Below are 15,799 nucleotides of genomic sequence, written 5' to 3'. Positions count from 1 at the left end.
TTCACCGACGACTTCCCGACGAATGACGGTTCCTTTAAGGGACGTCATCCAAGATGGCGTCCCTCGAATTCCGATTGGCTGATAGGATTCTATCAGCCAATCGGAATTAAGGTAGGAAAATTCTGATTGGCTGATGGAATCAGCCAATCAGAATCAAGTTCAATCCGATTGGCTGATCCGATCAGCCAATCAGATTGAGCTTGCATTCTATTGGCTGATCGGAACAGCCAATAGAATGCGAGCTCAATCTGATTGGCTGATTGAATCAGCCAATCGGATTGAACTTGATTCTGATTGGCTGATTCCATCAGCCAATCAGAATTTTCCTACCTTAATTCCGATTGGCTGATAGAATCCTATCAGCCAATCGGAATTCGAGGGACGCCATCTTGGATGACGTCCCTTAAAGGAACCGTCATTCGTCAGGAAGTCGTGGGTGAAGATGGATGTTCCGCGTCGGCGGGATGAACATGGTATCCGGAAGAAAGAAGATTGAAGATGCCGTTGATAGAAGACTTCAGCCGGATCATGGACCTCTTCAGCTCCCGCTTGGATGAAGACTTCAGCCGGATCATGGACCTCTTCAGCCCCCCACCTGGGCTTGGATCAAGACATCGGAGGAGCTCTTCTGGATCGATCGGTGAACCTGGTATGGTGAAGATAAGGTAGGAAGATCTTCAGGGGCTTAGTGTTAGGTTTATTTAAGGGGGGTTTGGGTTAGATTAAGGGTATGTGGGTGGTGGGTTGTAATGTTGGGGGGGGTATTGTATGTGTTTTTTTACAGGCAAAAGAGCTGAATTCTTTGGGGCATGCCCCGCAAAGGGCCCTGTTCAGGGCTGGTAAGGTAAAAGAGCTTTGAAGTTTTGTAATTTAGAATAGGGTAGGGCATTTTTTTATTTTGGGGGTCTTTGTTATTTTATTAGGGGGCTTAGAGTAGGTGTAATTAGTTTAAAATTGTTGTAATATTTTTCTGATGTTTGTAAATATTTTTTAATTTTTTGTAACTTAGTTCTTTTTTATTTTTTGTACTTTAGTTAGTTTATTTCATTGTATTTATTTGTAGATATTGTATTTAATTAATGTATTGATAGTGTAGTGTTAGGTTTAATTGTAGGTATTTTATTTAATTAATTTATTGATAGTGTAGTGTTAGGTTTAATTGTAACTTAGGTTAGGATTTATTTTACAGGTAATTTTGTAATTATTTTAACTATTTTAGCTATTAAATAGTTCTTAACTATTTAATAGCTATTGTACCTGGTTAAAATAAATACAAAGTTGCCTGTAAAATAAATATAAATCCTAAAATAGCTATAATATAAATATAATTTATATTGTAGCTATATTAGGATTTATTTTACAGGTAAGTATTTAGCTTTAAATAGGAATAATTTATTTAATAAGAGTTAATTTATTTCGTTAGATTTAAATTATATTTAATTTAGGGGGGTGTTAGTGTTAGGGTTAGACTTAGCTTTAGGGGTTAATACATTTATTAGAATAGCGGTGAGCTCCAGTCGGCAGATTAGGGGTTAATACTTGAAGTTAGGTGTCGGCGATGTTAGGGAGGGCAGATTAGGGGTTAATACTATTTATTATAGGGTTATTGAGGCGGGAGTGAGGCAGATTAGGGGTTAATAACTTTATTATAATAGCGGTGCGGTCCGCTCGGCAGATTAGAGGTTAATAAGTGTAGGCAGGTGGAGGCGACGTTGTGGGGGGCAGATTAGGGGTTAATTTATATAATATAGGGGTCGGCGGTGTTAGGGGCAGCAGATTAGGGGTACATAGGGATAATGTAAGTAGCGGCGGTTTACGGAGCGGCAGATTAAGGGTTAATAATAATAATATGCAGGGGTCAGCGATAGCGGGGGCGGCAGAATAGGGGTTAATAAGTGTAAGGTTAGGGGTGTTTAGACTCGGGGTACATGTTAGATGCAGACGTAGGAAGTGTTTCCCCATAGAAAACAATGGGGCTGCGTTAGGAGCTGAACGCGGCTTTTTTGCAGGTGTTAGGTTTTTTTTCAGCTCCAACAGCCCCATTGTTTTCTATGGGGGAATCGTGCACGAGCACGTTTTTGAAGCTGGCCGCGTCCGTAAGCACCGCTGGTATCGAGAGTTGAAGTTGCGTTAAATATGCTCTATGCTCCTTTTTTGGAGCCTAACGCAGCCATTCTGTGAACTCTCAATACCAGCGGGATTTAAAAGGTGCGGCCAGAAAAAAGCGCGCGTAGCTAACGCACCCCTTTGGCCGCAGAACTCTAAATCTAGGCGAAACTGTCCAAATGTGTTGAAATAAATTCAATCTGTCCCGCCACCAGTAGAACTGGTTAAAAGGCTGCACCTTCATGCAGTCTTAGGGGCTGAAGTTAGTTTAATTATAAGGCTTGGAATTATTCAAATTCAGAAAAAAATCTAAAATCAGAACCAGATGCCTTAAGGGAATGAAAAAATAATTGGGAGCTTAAAAATTACCCTTAGATGTCTTAACTTGGGGCAGAAAAGACCCCCTTTCCCCCAGTAATAGAGGAGATAATAAAATCCAAAAGAAAATATAAAAAAATTACTATCCTAAAATAATAAGATAATAATCTAAATTTAAACACCATATCAGAGATTTAAGCCATAAAAATTTTCTAGTAAAAATGGCTAAAAACAAGATTTAATATCCGTTAAAATTATATAAAATATAGCATCATAAATGAAATGATTAGCATGTTGAAGTAAAAGAACAATGCTTAGACAAATCAAGATCTGATAACTAAACTGTCCAACCAAAAAAGTTAAAACAGCAGCAACATTAGCCATAGAAATGGCAGCTTAAAAATATATCCAAATATGTAAATATGCTTCTCTTAAGATAGGAAACAAACTTCCTATCTAAAAGATCCTTAAAAGAAGAAATATCTTTGTTAGGATAGAAGTACGTTCGGCAAGAGAAGAAATAGCCCCACCTTTAGAGACTTTTACCTAAAAACACTAATTGAGCCATAGGTAAAGGATATAGCTTTTAAAACCTAGAAGAAAGGTAAAAAAAGCACTAAGTTTAGATTCCTTACTAAACATATGATAGATAGCATCTGGAATAAGACTAACTTCAAGAGTTACCTCAGAAGCTTAAAAGAAACAGAATTCAAACATTTGCTATTCTTGTTATCAAGAGGACTAGATTCCTTAATACTCAAGGTAAACAATACTTTCTTAATACAGAATGAATACATTGAATTGAAACTTTGATTTATCAAAATTAGTCTCTGAAATAGAATCCTCTGAGCCAGAGAAAACCACATCAGCAGAAGTTAAGAGAGATCGTTTACGTTAATTTGAAGGTGAAATAGCAGTCATAGCCTTCTCTATGTCTTTTCCAATATAATCCTTTATATCAACAGTAATATCATGTACATTAGACTGTTGAAGGTAAAACAGTAGACATATATGTACTATAGAAACATTATCAGTATGAATAATAAAACATAACAAGTGCCACATATTTGAGCTGAAAAAATAAAATCAGCTAATTAAACAATATACACACTTAGCTTTGGTAGAAATTGTGTACAGGCAGCATAGTTTCTACAGTAACATCAGAGGCAGGATCAGTTTGAGACATCTTGAAAAATGTAACAAAAAATAAAAATTTAAACAAAATATCCAATTTCCACAAAATAGTTTCAGGAATGGTAAAAAATGCTTATATGAAAAACAAAAGCAAATATCATAGCCCTCTGTAACAAATGAAAGCAGAGAGCAAAAAAGAGGGAGAGACTTAATATAACAATTTTTGGCGCCAAAAATGACGCCAACAAAGATGATGCAAATGCTGAGAAAAAACTTTTGGTGCCAAGGTTAACAGGAAATGACAAGATTTGTGTCATAACCGGTGCGACTTCGTGCCAAAAGAAAAAAAAATGTCAAGAAAGACGCAAGAAATTATGCGACTCGCGTCACAACAAATGCAACCTTCGCGCCAAAAAAATAGCGACAAGAATGACACAATAAATAGAAACATTTTGCGCCATCGCGAGCCTAATTTGCCCCCCGAAAAATTGGTAAAAAACAAGACCGAAGTTACAACTAGCAGAAACCTCAGGTAAGAAAAAAATGTACTAAAGTTCTCCCAAACAATTTTCCATATTGAAACTGTTAGACTGCAAAGGGAAATAAACAGACCTGACTCATGGCAAATATATGCAATATATATTTAAAACTTTAAAAATATAAAGTGCCAAACATAGCTGAGTGTGTCTTAAAAAAAAGATATAGGGGCCTATTTATCAAGCTCCGAAAGATGCTTGACGGCCCGTGTTTCTGGCGAGTCTTCAGACTCGCCAGAAACAGCAGTTATGAAGCAGCGGTCCCAAAGACCGCTGCTCCATAACCCTGTCCGCCTGCTCTGAGCAGGCGGACAGGAATCGCAAAAAATTCAACCGGACGAAGAAGATTGGGTTGATTGACAGCTCCCTGCTGGTGGCCCATTGGCCGCGAGTCTGCAAGGGGCGGCGTTGATATAGTGAAACATATCAGCAGAGGTAATGGGAGAGGAGTATAATGTCGAAATAGATTTCCCATAGGTGAAAACATGGCATCATCGGGCAATACTCCCTTCACATCCCTCAGACAAACACTGTACTTTGAGAGGAACTGGGCTTCAAAATGCTTGGAAGCGCCTTTCACAGAAAAAATCAAGCACGACTTGCTTCACCATCCTCCCACGAAGGCAAAGTTTGTAAAACTGAAGTATAAGTGAGGTGGGAGGTGTATTTATAGGCATTTTGAGGTTTGGGAAACTTTGCCCCCTCCAGGTAGGAATGTATATCCCATATGTCACTAGCTCATGGACTCTTGCCACTTACATGAAAGAAAAAAATTTATGTGTGTATATATATATATATATATATATATATATATATATATATATATATGTTTTATAATAAAAGATTTATAATCCTGCTGGGTATCTTCTGTTTCTCTGCCCCCCTTCATTTCCTCTTTTGGTTAGGTTGTGACAGAGAGCAGTCCCACTCACTCTCTATATAGGCTTCCTTAGCGCTTTCAAAGGGCTGTACTTCAAGAGTGTCATATGACACACACACTGATTGGATGTTCATTGGAATTGTCATTAAAAGAAAAAAAAAAAAGTTCACCATACTGGGCCGGCATAACATTGTAATAGAAACATTTCTATAGGCACGGATTTAGCCCTTTTCACAGATAGATAAAAAAAAAAAAAAAAAAATGGTACACATACACTTTTTTTTAATGGCAAAGATTACATAACATAGCATTTGGATTGCTAAGAAATGTTGTTTAAAAAGATATATAATCCCTTTATTACACATTCCCAAGTTTTGTATAACCAACACGGTTATATTAATATACCTTTCTACCTCTGTGATTACCTTGTATCTAAGCCCCTGCAGACTGCCCCCTTATTTCAGTTCTTTTGACAGACTTGCATTTTAATCAATCAGTGCTGATTCATAGGTAACTCCACGGAAGTGAGCACACATGAACTAGCTATGAAAAATGGTGGCCTTCAAGCCTACCTAGGTTTAGCTTTCAACAAAGAATACAAAGAAAACAAAGCAAATTTGAAGTAAATGGTAAAGTTTTTAAAAATTGCATGTCCTATCTGAACCATGAAAGTTTAATTTTGACTATAGTTTGCCTTCAAGTGAACACTGTTATTTATTTGTGCTGAATCCTCACCAGTTACCCAAATGAAAAAAATATATATTACTTTAAATATCTGCTTCAACTTAAAAATTCTCTACTACTATTATGTCTATTAAAAGATAAGTATTATGAAATCCTTTACAGTAAGTTCATTTCACATTGGCTGGTGGGACAAACAGAAGAAAATACATTTTAAATGAAGTTCCTGCATCTGCTTCCACTTACAATAAGCTATCTGCTGCTTCAATATTTTCATTTAAAAAAAATTTATAATTGAGTTTGATCAAATAATTTAAAAATGACCTTAAACAAATGTTTACATTGCCTCTCTCATATTTGTAAATTATAAGATTAATTATTTTACACAAAAAAGTAATTTAATTTAACATGAGTTCCACAGACTGAAAATGTTGTAGATTTACTGTATATTTCTAAATTCTTTAAAAAGTTTCACATTTAGTTGTATGAATGCACTTCTCTATATTGCAAAGTACTGTAACTATAGTCTCTATTTAAATAATTTCATTACAAAACGTAAATCGTACGACATAAAAGAAACCACAATCACTATAACTGTTACATTATAAAATGGTTAAAAACAAATATTTTTAAAAACTTTTGTGTATTTCATTGTGATTTCGATGATGTTTATGAAGCTTTTTAGACAAAATTCAGAGATATTGCCATTACAACGTAAATTCCAATTGATAAGTATTGTGGACACTGTTCCCGCTAAGGTGTATGTGCACGTGCACTAGGGATGGGCGAATGTTTCGCAACATTAGAAAAAATGAAACGAAAGTTAACACATTCATTCGATAGCTTTTTGTAGCCTTCCCCTAAACCATAATGTTGAACAATCTTTGTTTTCAGGTCATTTGAGAGTTTTTTTGAGGCCCCATGTTGCCACTCTTCAGAGGAGAATCAAATAGAACAACAACTTGCAATTGGCCACCTTAAATACATTTTCTCATGATTGGATGCACCTGTCTATGAAGTTTAAGGCTTAATGGGCTCACCAAACCAATAGTGTGCTCCAATTAATCAGTGCTAGGTAGTTACAGGTATTCAAATCAACAAAATGACAAGGGTGCCCAAATTTATGCACCTGTCATGGACATTTGTATGTGAAGTTAATTGAGCGGAAAATGCTTTGCCTTTAACCGTTTGCTGTTGGTTCCCAAAATGGAGGATTCTTTTGATGATCGAAGCTCATTGTAACATATTAACGGAATAACTTTGTTGCTTATTACCACAAGATTTTTTCAGGAAACAAGTGCTTTAAACTAACAGGCATCACACCTGAAAACAAGTGCTGAATTTCAATTGAACTGATACACTTACCAGCACTATGTGGAGCTTTGTGGGAACTTTGCAAATGATACAATGTTTGGCTTAGCGTTTACACTGCACATCTTTATTTCTGCAATTGTTTCGCTGTAATTACGCATCTATTAGATTAAGAACATAGATCCCTTATGAGTACCACAATAGCAATAACCCTTTATCTTTATTGGTGCTATCCACTGGCCTGGGTGTTGTTCATGTAGTAGTGTGTGTAAATTGTATTGATCTGCTATTGTACACAGCATAAGACGATACTATACTGCGTGTGTGTGTGTGTGTGTGTAAAAATAGCTTTTTGATCTCTGGCATAGATCCTCAGGCTTTTTATCTCATGATAAAAAATTTCCAATTTTCTTTATTGGGTTATCCTCTGATAGAGGTGTTGCCGTTGATTAATTGTTACAACGCTCTTGCATGGATCCCCGTGTTTTAAGACCATGGTAGCAGATTCCTGTGGGAGTACAGGGCTACCCTCTGGTAGGGATGTTGCAATTTAGCGTTTATCTGCATTGTTCCTGTAAACTGGTTATAAGCTGGCCATGCTTTTTTTTATGATATAGTGTCTATACTATATAATATTGATATGTATATACTATTCACATATTAATGTGTTTATTGTAGATGTGATCTCTCCTTGGAGACCCATTTGTTGAGTTTATGCACCTGAGTGGAGACAACCAAATAAATTACTAAATTGTTTGAAACAGTATTGTGTGATAAAATTATTTATTGAAATAATTTTGAGTGCTGAAATCCCTAGCTTTTTAAGAGGCTACATAAGTGTATCCCCTTTTTCTTCTTTCTGTCTAAGAATGAAAATATATATATAAAACAGCTTCAAATCATCTTGATAAAGCCGTGTAAAATGGCAAAACGCGTTGATGGTACAAACAGATTGCTGACATTGTAGTCACATTATCCAGTTGAAGGATTGAAACAGATCCAAAAAGGGACTCAATTTTGAAAAAGGAATCCATTAAAACTTTGCGTAGAGTAAGGATATATGAATAGTCATGAAACTACTTCCCATAGTATTGTATGCAGATAGTGTTGTCATCAACTCGGAAAGCCAAACAAACAGAGCTGTATAGAGCTGCTGAACACATGGAAAGTTCCCAGACTGAATCAAGGTAGGCACATAGAGGTGTAACAGCCCATTTGTGTGGTATTCTTCTGAGGATAACATCTTTTTACAAAGTGTAAAACCAAGCTATTGAATAACAAGACTTCTCTCTAACTATTGCTTGTTTAATATAGCTACGACAAGAACAATCATTTCAAGGATTTAACATTTACCTTTAAAAAGGACTTTTTAAACATCAAAGCGCTATAAATTCCTGATGCATAAGAAAATCAAAATATAAGGTGGATACTGATTAAATAAAAATGTTTATACAGGAAGACCGGTCATAAATAAGATCACGTTTTATATACAGTTGTATGTTTTAAATAGGTTTGTGCATGTCACAGACTTTTTACTATTACTTTACAACCTTGCATAGCAATTAAAAATATATACAGTTTATTTTATACCTTCTGTTTTTGTTATCATTTGATTATAACTATTCAGGCTAATTTAAATAGAGACACTAGTCTGACTAAATATTTAACAACCCCATCTGCTGTCTAGCGCACATATACAACTTTTTTTCATATATTCTTCAGAATACAGGGAGTGCAGAATTATTAGGCAAATGAGTATTTTGACCACATCATCCTCTTTATGCATGTTGTCTTACTCCAAGCTGTATAGGCTCGAAAGCCTACTACCAATTAAGCATATTAGGTGATGTGCATCTCTGTAATGAGAAGGGGTGTGGTCTAATGACATCAATACCCTATATCAGGTGTGCATAATTATTAGGCAACTTCCTTTCCGTTGGCAAAATGGGTCAAAAGAAGGACTTGCAGGCTCAGAAAAGTCAAAAATAGTGAGATATCTTGCAGAGGGATGCAGCACTCTTAAAATTGCAAAGCTTCTGAAGCGTGATCATCGAACAATCAAGCGTTTCATTCAAAATAGTCAACAGGGTCACAAGAAGCGTGTGGAAAAACCAAGGCGCAAAATAACTGCCCATGAACTGAGAAAAGTCAAGCGTGCAGCTGCCAAGATGCCACTTGCCACCAGTTTGGCCATATTTCAGAGCTGCAACATCACTGGAGTGCCCAAAAGCACAAGGTGTGCAATACTCAGAGACATGGCCAAGGTAAGAAAGGCTGAAAGACGACCACCACTGAACAAGACACACAAGCTGAAACGTCAAGACTGGGCCAAGAAATATCTCAAGACTGATTTTTCTAAGGTTTTATGGACTGATGAAATGAGAGTGAGTCTTGATGGGCCAGATGGATGGGCCCGTGGCTGGATTGGTAAAGGGCAAAGAGCTCCAGTCTGACTCAGACGCCAGCAAGGTGGAGGTGGAGTACTGGTTTGGGCTGGTATCATCAAAGATGAGCTTGTGGGGCCTTTTCGGGTTGAGGATGGAGTCAAGCTCAACTCCCAGTCCTACTGCCAGTTTCTGGAAGACACCTTCTTCAAGCAGTGGTACAGGAAGAAGTCAGCATCCTTCAAGAAAAACATGATTTTCATGCAGGACAATGCTCCATCACACTCGTCCAAGTACTCCACAGCGTGGCTGGCAAGAAAGGGTATAAAAGAAGAAAATCTAATGACATGGCCTCCTTGTTCACCTGATCTGAACCCCATTGTGTCTGGGAGGCTGTGGTTGCTGCTGCACGCAATGTTGATGGTGAACAGATCAAAACACTGACAGAATCCATGGATGGCAGGCTTTTGAGTGTCCTTGCAAAGAAAGGTGGCTATATTGGTCACTGATTTGTTTTTGAATGTCAGAAATGTATATTTGTGAATGTTGAGATGTTATATTGGTTTCACTGGTAAAAATAAATAATTGAAATGGGTATATATTTGTTTTTTGTTAAGTTGCCTAATAATTATGCACAGTAATAGTCACCTGCACACACAGATATCCCCCTAAAATAGCTATAACTAAAAACAAACTAAAAACTACTTCCAAAACTATTCAGCTTTTATATTAATGAGTTTTTTGGGTTCATTGAGAACATGGTTGTTGTTCAATAATAAAATTAATCCTCAAAAATACAATTTGCCTAATGATTCTGCACTCCCTGTATAAATAAGCTTTCCTTAGATAAGATTCAAGTTTCCTATCTAAAAGGATCCTTAAAAGTAGTACTATTTTCCATAGGAATAGTAGTACGTTTGGCAAGAGTAGAAAAAGCCCCATCAACTTTGGGGATCTTTTCCCAAAACTTCAATCTAACTGCTGGCAAAGGATACGATTTATTTTTTTAAACCTTGAAGAAGGAATAAAAGAAGTACCAGGCCTATTCCATTCCTTACAAATCATATCAGAAATAGCATCAGGAACTGGAAAAACCTCTGGAGTAACCACAGGAGATTTATAAACTTGATATTAAAACTAGTAAACGTTTAAATTCTGAGGACTAGTTTCTTCAATGTCCATTGTAAAAAACATCTCTTAACAAGGAACAAATATACTCCATTTAAAATAAATAAGTAGATTTGTCAGTGTCAATATCTGAGGAAAGATCTTCTGAATCAGATCCTCATCAGAGAAGGATAATTCATTATGTTGTCGGTCATTTGAAATTTCACCAACTTCTTGAGAAGTTTTAAAAGACCTTTTACGTTTGTTAGAAGGCGGGATGGCAGACAAAGCCTTCTGAATTGCATCAGCAACAAAATCTTTTATACTCACAGGTATATCATGTACATTAGATGTTGAAGGAACAACAGGCATTGTACTATTACTGATGGACACATTCTCTGCATGTAAAAGTTTATCATGACAACTATTACATACCACAGCTGGAGATATAATCTCAACAAATTTACAACAAATGCACTTAGCTTTGGTAGAACTGGAAGCAGGATTCCAACAGTGGTTTCTGACAGGATCAGATTGAGACATCTTGCAAATGTAAGAGAAAAAAAACAACATATAAAGCAAAATAATCAATTTCCTTATATGGCAGTTTCAGGAATAGGGAAAAAAATGCAAACAGCATAGGCCTCTGACATAGAAAAAGGCAAGAGGCACATAGGAATGGGGTTTCAAATAATGAAATTATTTGGCGCCAAGTATGACGCACAACGTAAAACAATTTTTTGGCGCCAACAACATCCGGAAATGACATACTCGCGTCATAGAAGACGCAACCTGTGCAAGAAACTAGGCGTTAACTAAGACGCTAGAAATGACGAATTTGCGTCATCGGACGTACCTTCACACCAAAAAAATTCTAGCGCCAAGAATGACGCAAAAAACTTTGGCATTTTGCGCCCTCGCAAGCCTAAATTTTGTCCGCAAATGTTAATGAAAAAAGTCAATTAAAAAAACAAACAAAAAAAAAACAGACTATACCCCAGGTAAGAAAAATAATTTTCCCAAATATGAAACTGATAGTCTGCAAAAGGAAATATACATAAACCTGACTCATGGCAAATATAAGTACAATACATATATTTAGAACTTTACATTAATACATAAAGTGCCAAACCATAGCTGAGCGAATCTTAAGTAATGAAAACATAGTTACCGAAAAGACACCCATCCACATATAGCAGTTAACTGTTTCAGTACTGGTTTGGCTATCAGTAGAGGTAATGGAATATGAGAGTATATCGTCGATCTGAATAAGGGAGGTAGGAGATAAATCTCTACGACCAATAACAGAGAACCTATGAAATAGATCTCCCGTGAGGAAAACCATTGCATTCAATAGGTGATACTCCCTTCACAACCCTCAGACATTCGCTGTACTCTGAGAGGAATCGGGCTTCAAAATGCTGAGAAGCGCATATCAATGTAGAATCTAAGCACAAACTTACTTCACCACCTCCATAGGAGGCAACGTTTGTAAAACTGAATTGTGGGTGTGGTTGATTTTATCTAAGCGGGGGTTCTCTGATTCTGTCATTGATACTTTGATTCAGGCACGTAAGTCTGTCACTAGAAAGATCTACCATAAGATATGGCGTAAATATCTTGGTTGGTGCAAATCCAAGGGCTACTCATGGAGTAGAGTTAGGCATACGGTTCCTCTTTGGTTGCAATATCCTAATATACAAAGTATCGGCTGATTTTAAAGAAATAAAAAGTTAGCTTTATGAATCCGTTAGTGATATTTTACCAGTCCCTTTACTGTTGGTGATTAGCAACTTTGAAAACCTGAACCTCCGTTGATCATCAGGCTATTATAGGGGTACCTTTGTATTAAAGCTTCAGTCAGTATTAAGTTTAAAAACAAATCCAAATGTCAAAATATACATATTGGCTGTATATGCACAACACAGAATCTGTATGATTTAATAAAGTATGAAAGGGGTTGGGTCTAGCTCTGAGTTTAGACCTTTTGGGAAAAGGACCTCCCTTTAAAAGAATGTGTTCAATATTAAATAAAAAGGAAGAATTATCAGGTTCGACATCAGATGAGTGAGCCTCACTCAGAGGAAGCCTCACATCATTCTCTGATAAAGCGCATGTACGCATGCGCAAAACACATCAGAAGCTTTACCTATCTATTGTCTCCTAACTGAATAAATAACCGACTGCACTGGCATCTTGGCTCCGGTATTCCTTTACTTTTTGTTGCCAACTTCAGGACATATTACTTGTAGAAAGTAAAAAACTTGAACTGAAATTTTTCACTTATTTGAAGGCAGTAGAGCAGCCAATGCCTTTGTTAGAGAGATGGTTATGACATTTTTCTTTTACAAGATATGACGAGGCCACGGATTTCATCGTTACTTATGGGATTACGCCTCCTGGTCAGCAGGAGGAGGCAAAGAGCACCACAGCAGAGCTGTAGATATAGCTTCTCCCTTCCACTCCAGTCATTCTATTTGCCTGTGTTAGTGATAGGAAGAGGTAAAGTGAGGTGTTAGTTTAGATTCTTCAATCAAGAAGTTTTTTTTTTTTTTTTTTCAACAAAATTTTATTGAAAAGTGTTTCAAGGAGGATATGACAAAACAAACATTATACATGAATGAAGTATACATGAACAGACTTAGTACAACGGACCATAAAGTCTAATTTTATATAATAGTAGTAGGATTATCCATAAGACAAAAAATGAACCGTAATAAATCATACTACGAACCATGTTGTCGAAAGTCCAAAGTCAAATTAAGTTTCACATCAAATCCTCAAGTATTAACCAAAGCTTCTTTGAATTTTTAAGTTTAAAATTCAGAAATAACCTTCTTAACTGTATGCATGAGAAAATAGAGTGCGTGCTCCAGTAGACACTGGAGGAAGAATGCTTTGAGAAGGGAAAAACAGATAATAGTTAGGGAGAAAAGGGAAGAAAGAAAAGAAGAAGAAAGTGAGGAAGGGGGAAAGAAAAAAAAAAAAAAAGGGGGGGGGAAGTGGAGACCTTGAGGGAGGAGGGAGATGTATAGTGAAGTTGTGAGGGGAGGGAGGGGGAGGGGAAGGAATGTCTGTAGTTACTAATGGTGGGCGTGTTAAGAGAGGGCACACTATATTGTGCCCTTCCAGTATGCCATCATCAACTCGTGTAGATCCAGTCTGTGGGTTTTTAGGTAGTGGTATCTTTCTAACAGTAAGAGATCACAGACTTGGTCTCTCCACTTCTGAACTGATGGGACTGTTTGGGATTTCCAATATTTTGGGACAAGCTTTTTAGCAGCTGTCAGCATTATCAATAGGAGAGCCAGCTTGCCCTGACCCGCCAATCCGGGCAGGGAGCAGAACAGCAGTGTCTCTGGAGCAAAGGGGATTGCCGAGCCCAAGATTTCCTTCATCTCGTGGAACACCGTAGTCCAGAAGTGTAGCAGGTGCGGGCACCCCCACCATATGTGCATAAGGGTGCCCTCCTCGCCACAGCCTCTCCAGCAGGAACCTGGCAGTCTGGGGTACATTTTGCAAAGCCTTGCCGGGGTAAGGTACCAGCGGCAAAGCAGTTTTAGTTGAATCTCCTGTACTCTAGCTGAGACAGATGATTGTTTGATTAACTTGAATGATTTCAACCATATCTCTGCGTCAATTTCATGGCCTATTTCTCTCTGCCACGCAGTCGTGTAAGAGGGCAGGGAAGTATTGGGGACCTCAACTGTTATTTTGTATAGTTTAGAGATCAGGTGTTCAGGGCGACTGGGTTGTATACACAGATTTTCAAAGTAAGTTAGTTCTCTGCCAAAATCTTGTCTGTGTTTGTGGTGAGAGATAAAGTGCAGCAGTTGGTTGTAATGGAGCCATGAGGAGAATATCTCCCCGTGGGATTCCGCTAGGGTTGTTTGAGATTTCAGTCTGCCCCCTTCGGAGATAAAATGGATAGAGCCCGTTCTAAGAGGATAAGGGCAAGGTATCCTGTTTCTAAGCTCATGGTAGGGAATGTCCACATTCTCCAGGAGCGGAGAAAGTGGGGCAAATTTAGAAGATATATGAGTGCTGGTGGCCAAGAGCCTGTCCCATTCAGATAGTATGTTTGCTGTGATAAGATAGTATTGTATGTTCTTTGGTCTCTGTGATTGTGAAGTCCATGCAAGAGTTGAGGTATTTTTTAGTTTAAAAATGTCTCTGTCAAGTCGAACCCACATCTTATTGTCAGCGTTGTGTGCCCACTCCACCACATGGCGAAGTGCTATTGCGTGTTTGTAGGCCCTAAGATTGGGTATCCCTAGCCCCCCTCTGTCTCTTGGTAAGTACTGCGTTTTCTTTGGGACTCTCGGTTTTGTGCCTGCCCATATGAATTGTTCTATCACCTTTTGCAGCTGTGTGAAGTAGTTATCATGGAGAGGTATCGGAAGGGTTTGCATTAGGTAAAGGACCCGAGGGAGAACATTCATTTTCACTACTCCAATCCTGCCCAGCCAAGAGATGGGCTTATTGCGCCAAGAGGATAGGTCTCGCGCAATGTCTGTTTTCAGGTGGTTATAATTGTGTTTGATTAGGTCTTGTTTAGTTGTTGCCAAATTTACCCCGAGATATTGTAGCTTGTGGCGGGCCAAAGGGACACCGTATGTGTCTCTAATTTGGTGTAGTAATTGGGGGGGGGGTATTGATATTTAAAATTTCTGATTTTGAAATATTCAATTTGAAGTTGGAGACCTTGCCGTAGTCGTCTAGCTCAGACAACAATTCTGGGATTGATTTTTCTGCTTCTGTTAAAAAAAAAAAGGATATCGTCGGCGTAAAGAGCCTGTTTATGTTCAAGTTGGCCTATCTTAAGTCCTTTGATGGCATTATTATGTCTGACCTTTTGTGCCAGGACTTCAATGGAAATAGCAAAGAGAAGCGGGGATAACGGGCATCCCTGTCTGGTCCCGTTACTGATGGGAAAGGACTCTGATAAAGTATTGTTTACTCTGATCTTAGCATTGGGACTGGAGTATAAGGCAAAGGTCATGTTCAGAAAGGATTCAGGGACTCCCATCTCTCTCATAGACCTCCGCAGAAAAGACCAACGAACGCGGTCGAAGGCCTTCTCCGCGTCGGTCGAGAAGAGGGCTAAAGGCTTGTTTGAAGCTTTGGCAAAGTTTATTAATTGAATAGTTTTTATAACATTATCTCGTGCTTCTCTGCCGGGTATGAACCCGGCTTGGTCAGGGGATATCAGGCTAGGGAGATACTTGTTTAATCTGTTAGCAAGGATTTTAGCCAGGATTTTCATGTCTGTGTTTATTAAAGAGATGGGCCTAAAGTTGGCAGGGGAGGTGGGGGGCTTTCCCTGTTTTGGTATTACAGTT

Source organism: Bombina bombina, chromosome 1, assembly GCF_027579735.1.
Source record: "Bombina bombina isolate aBomBom1 chromosome 1, aBomBom1.pri, whole genome shotgun sequence".
In the NCBI taxonomy this organism is placed as follows: Eukaryota; Metazoa; Chordata; class Amphibia; order Anura; family Bombinatoridae; genus Bombina; species Bombina bombina.
This window is presented reverse-complemented; position numbering follows the sequence as displayed.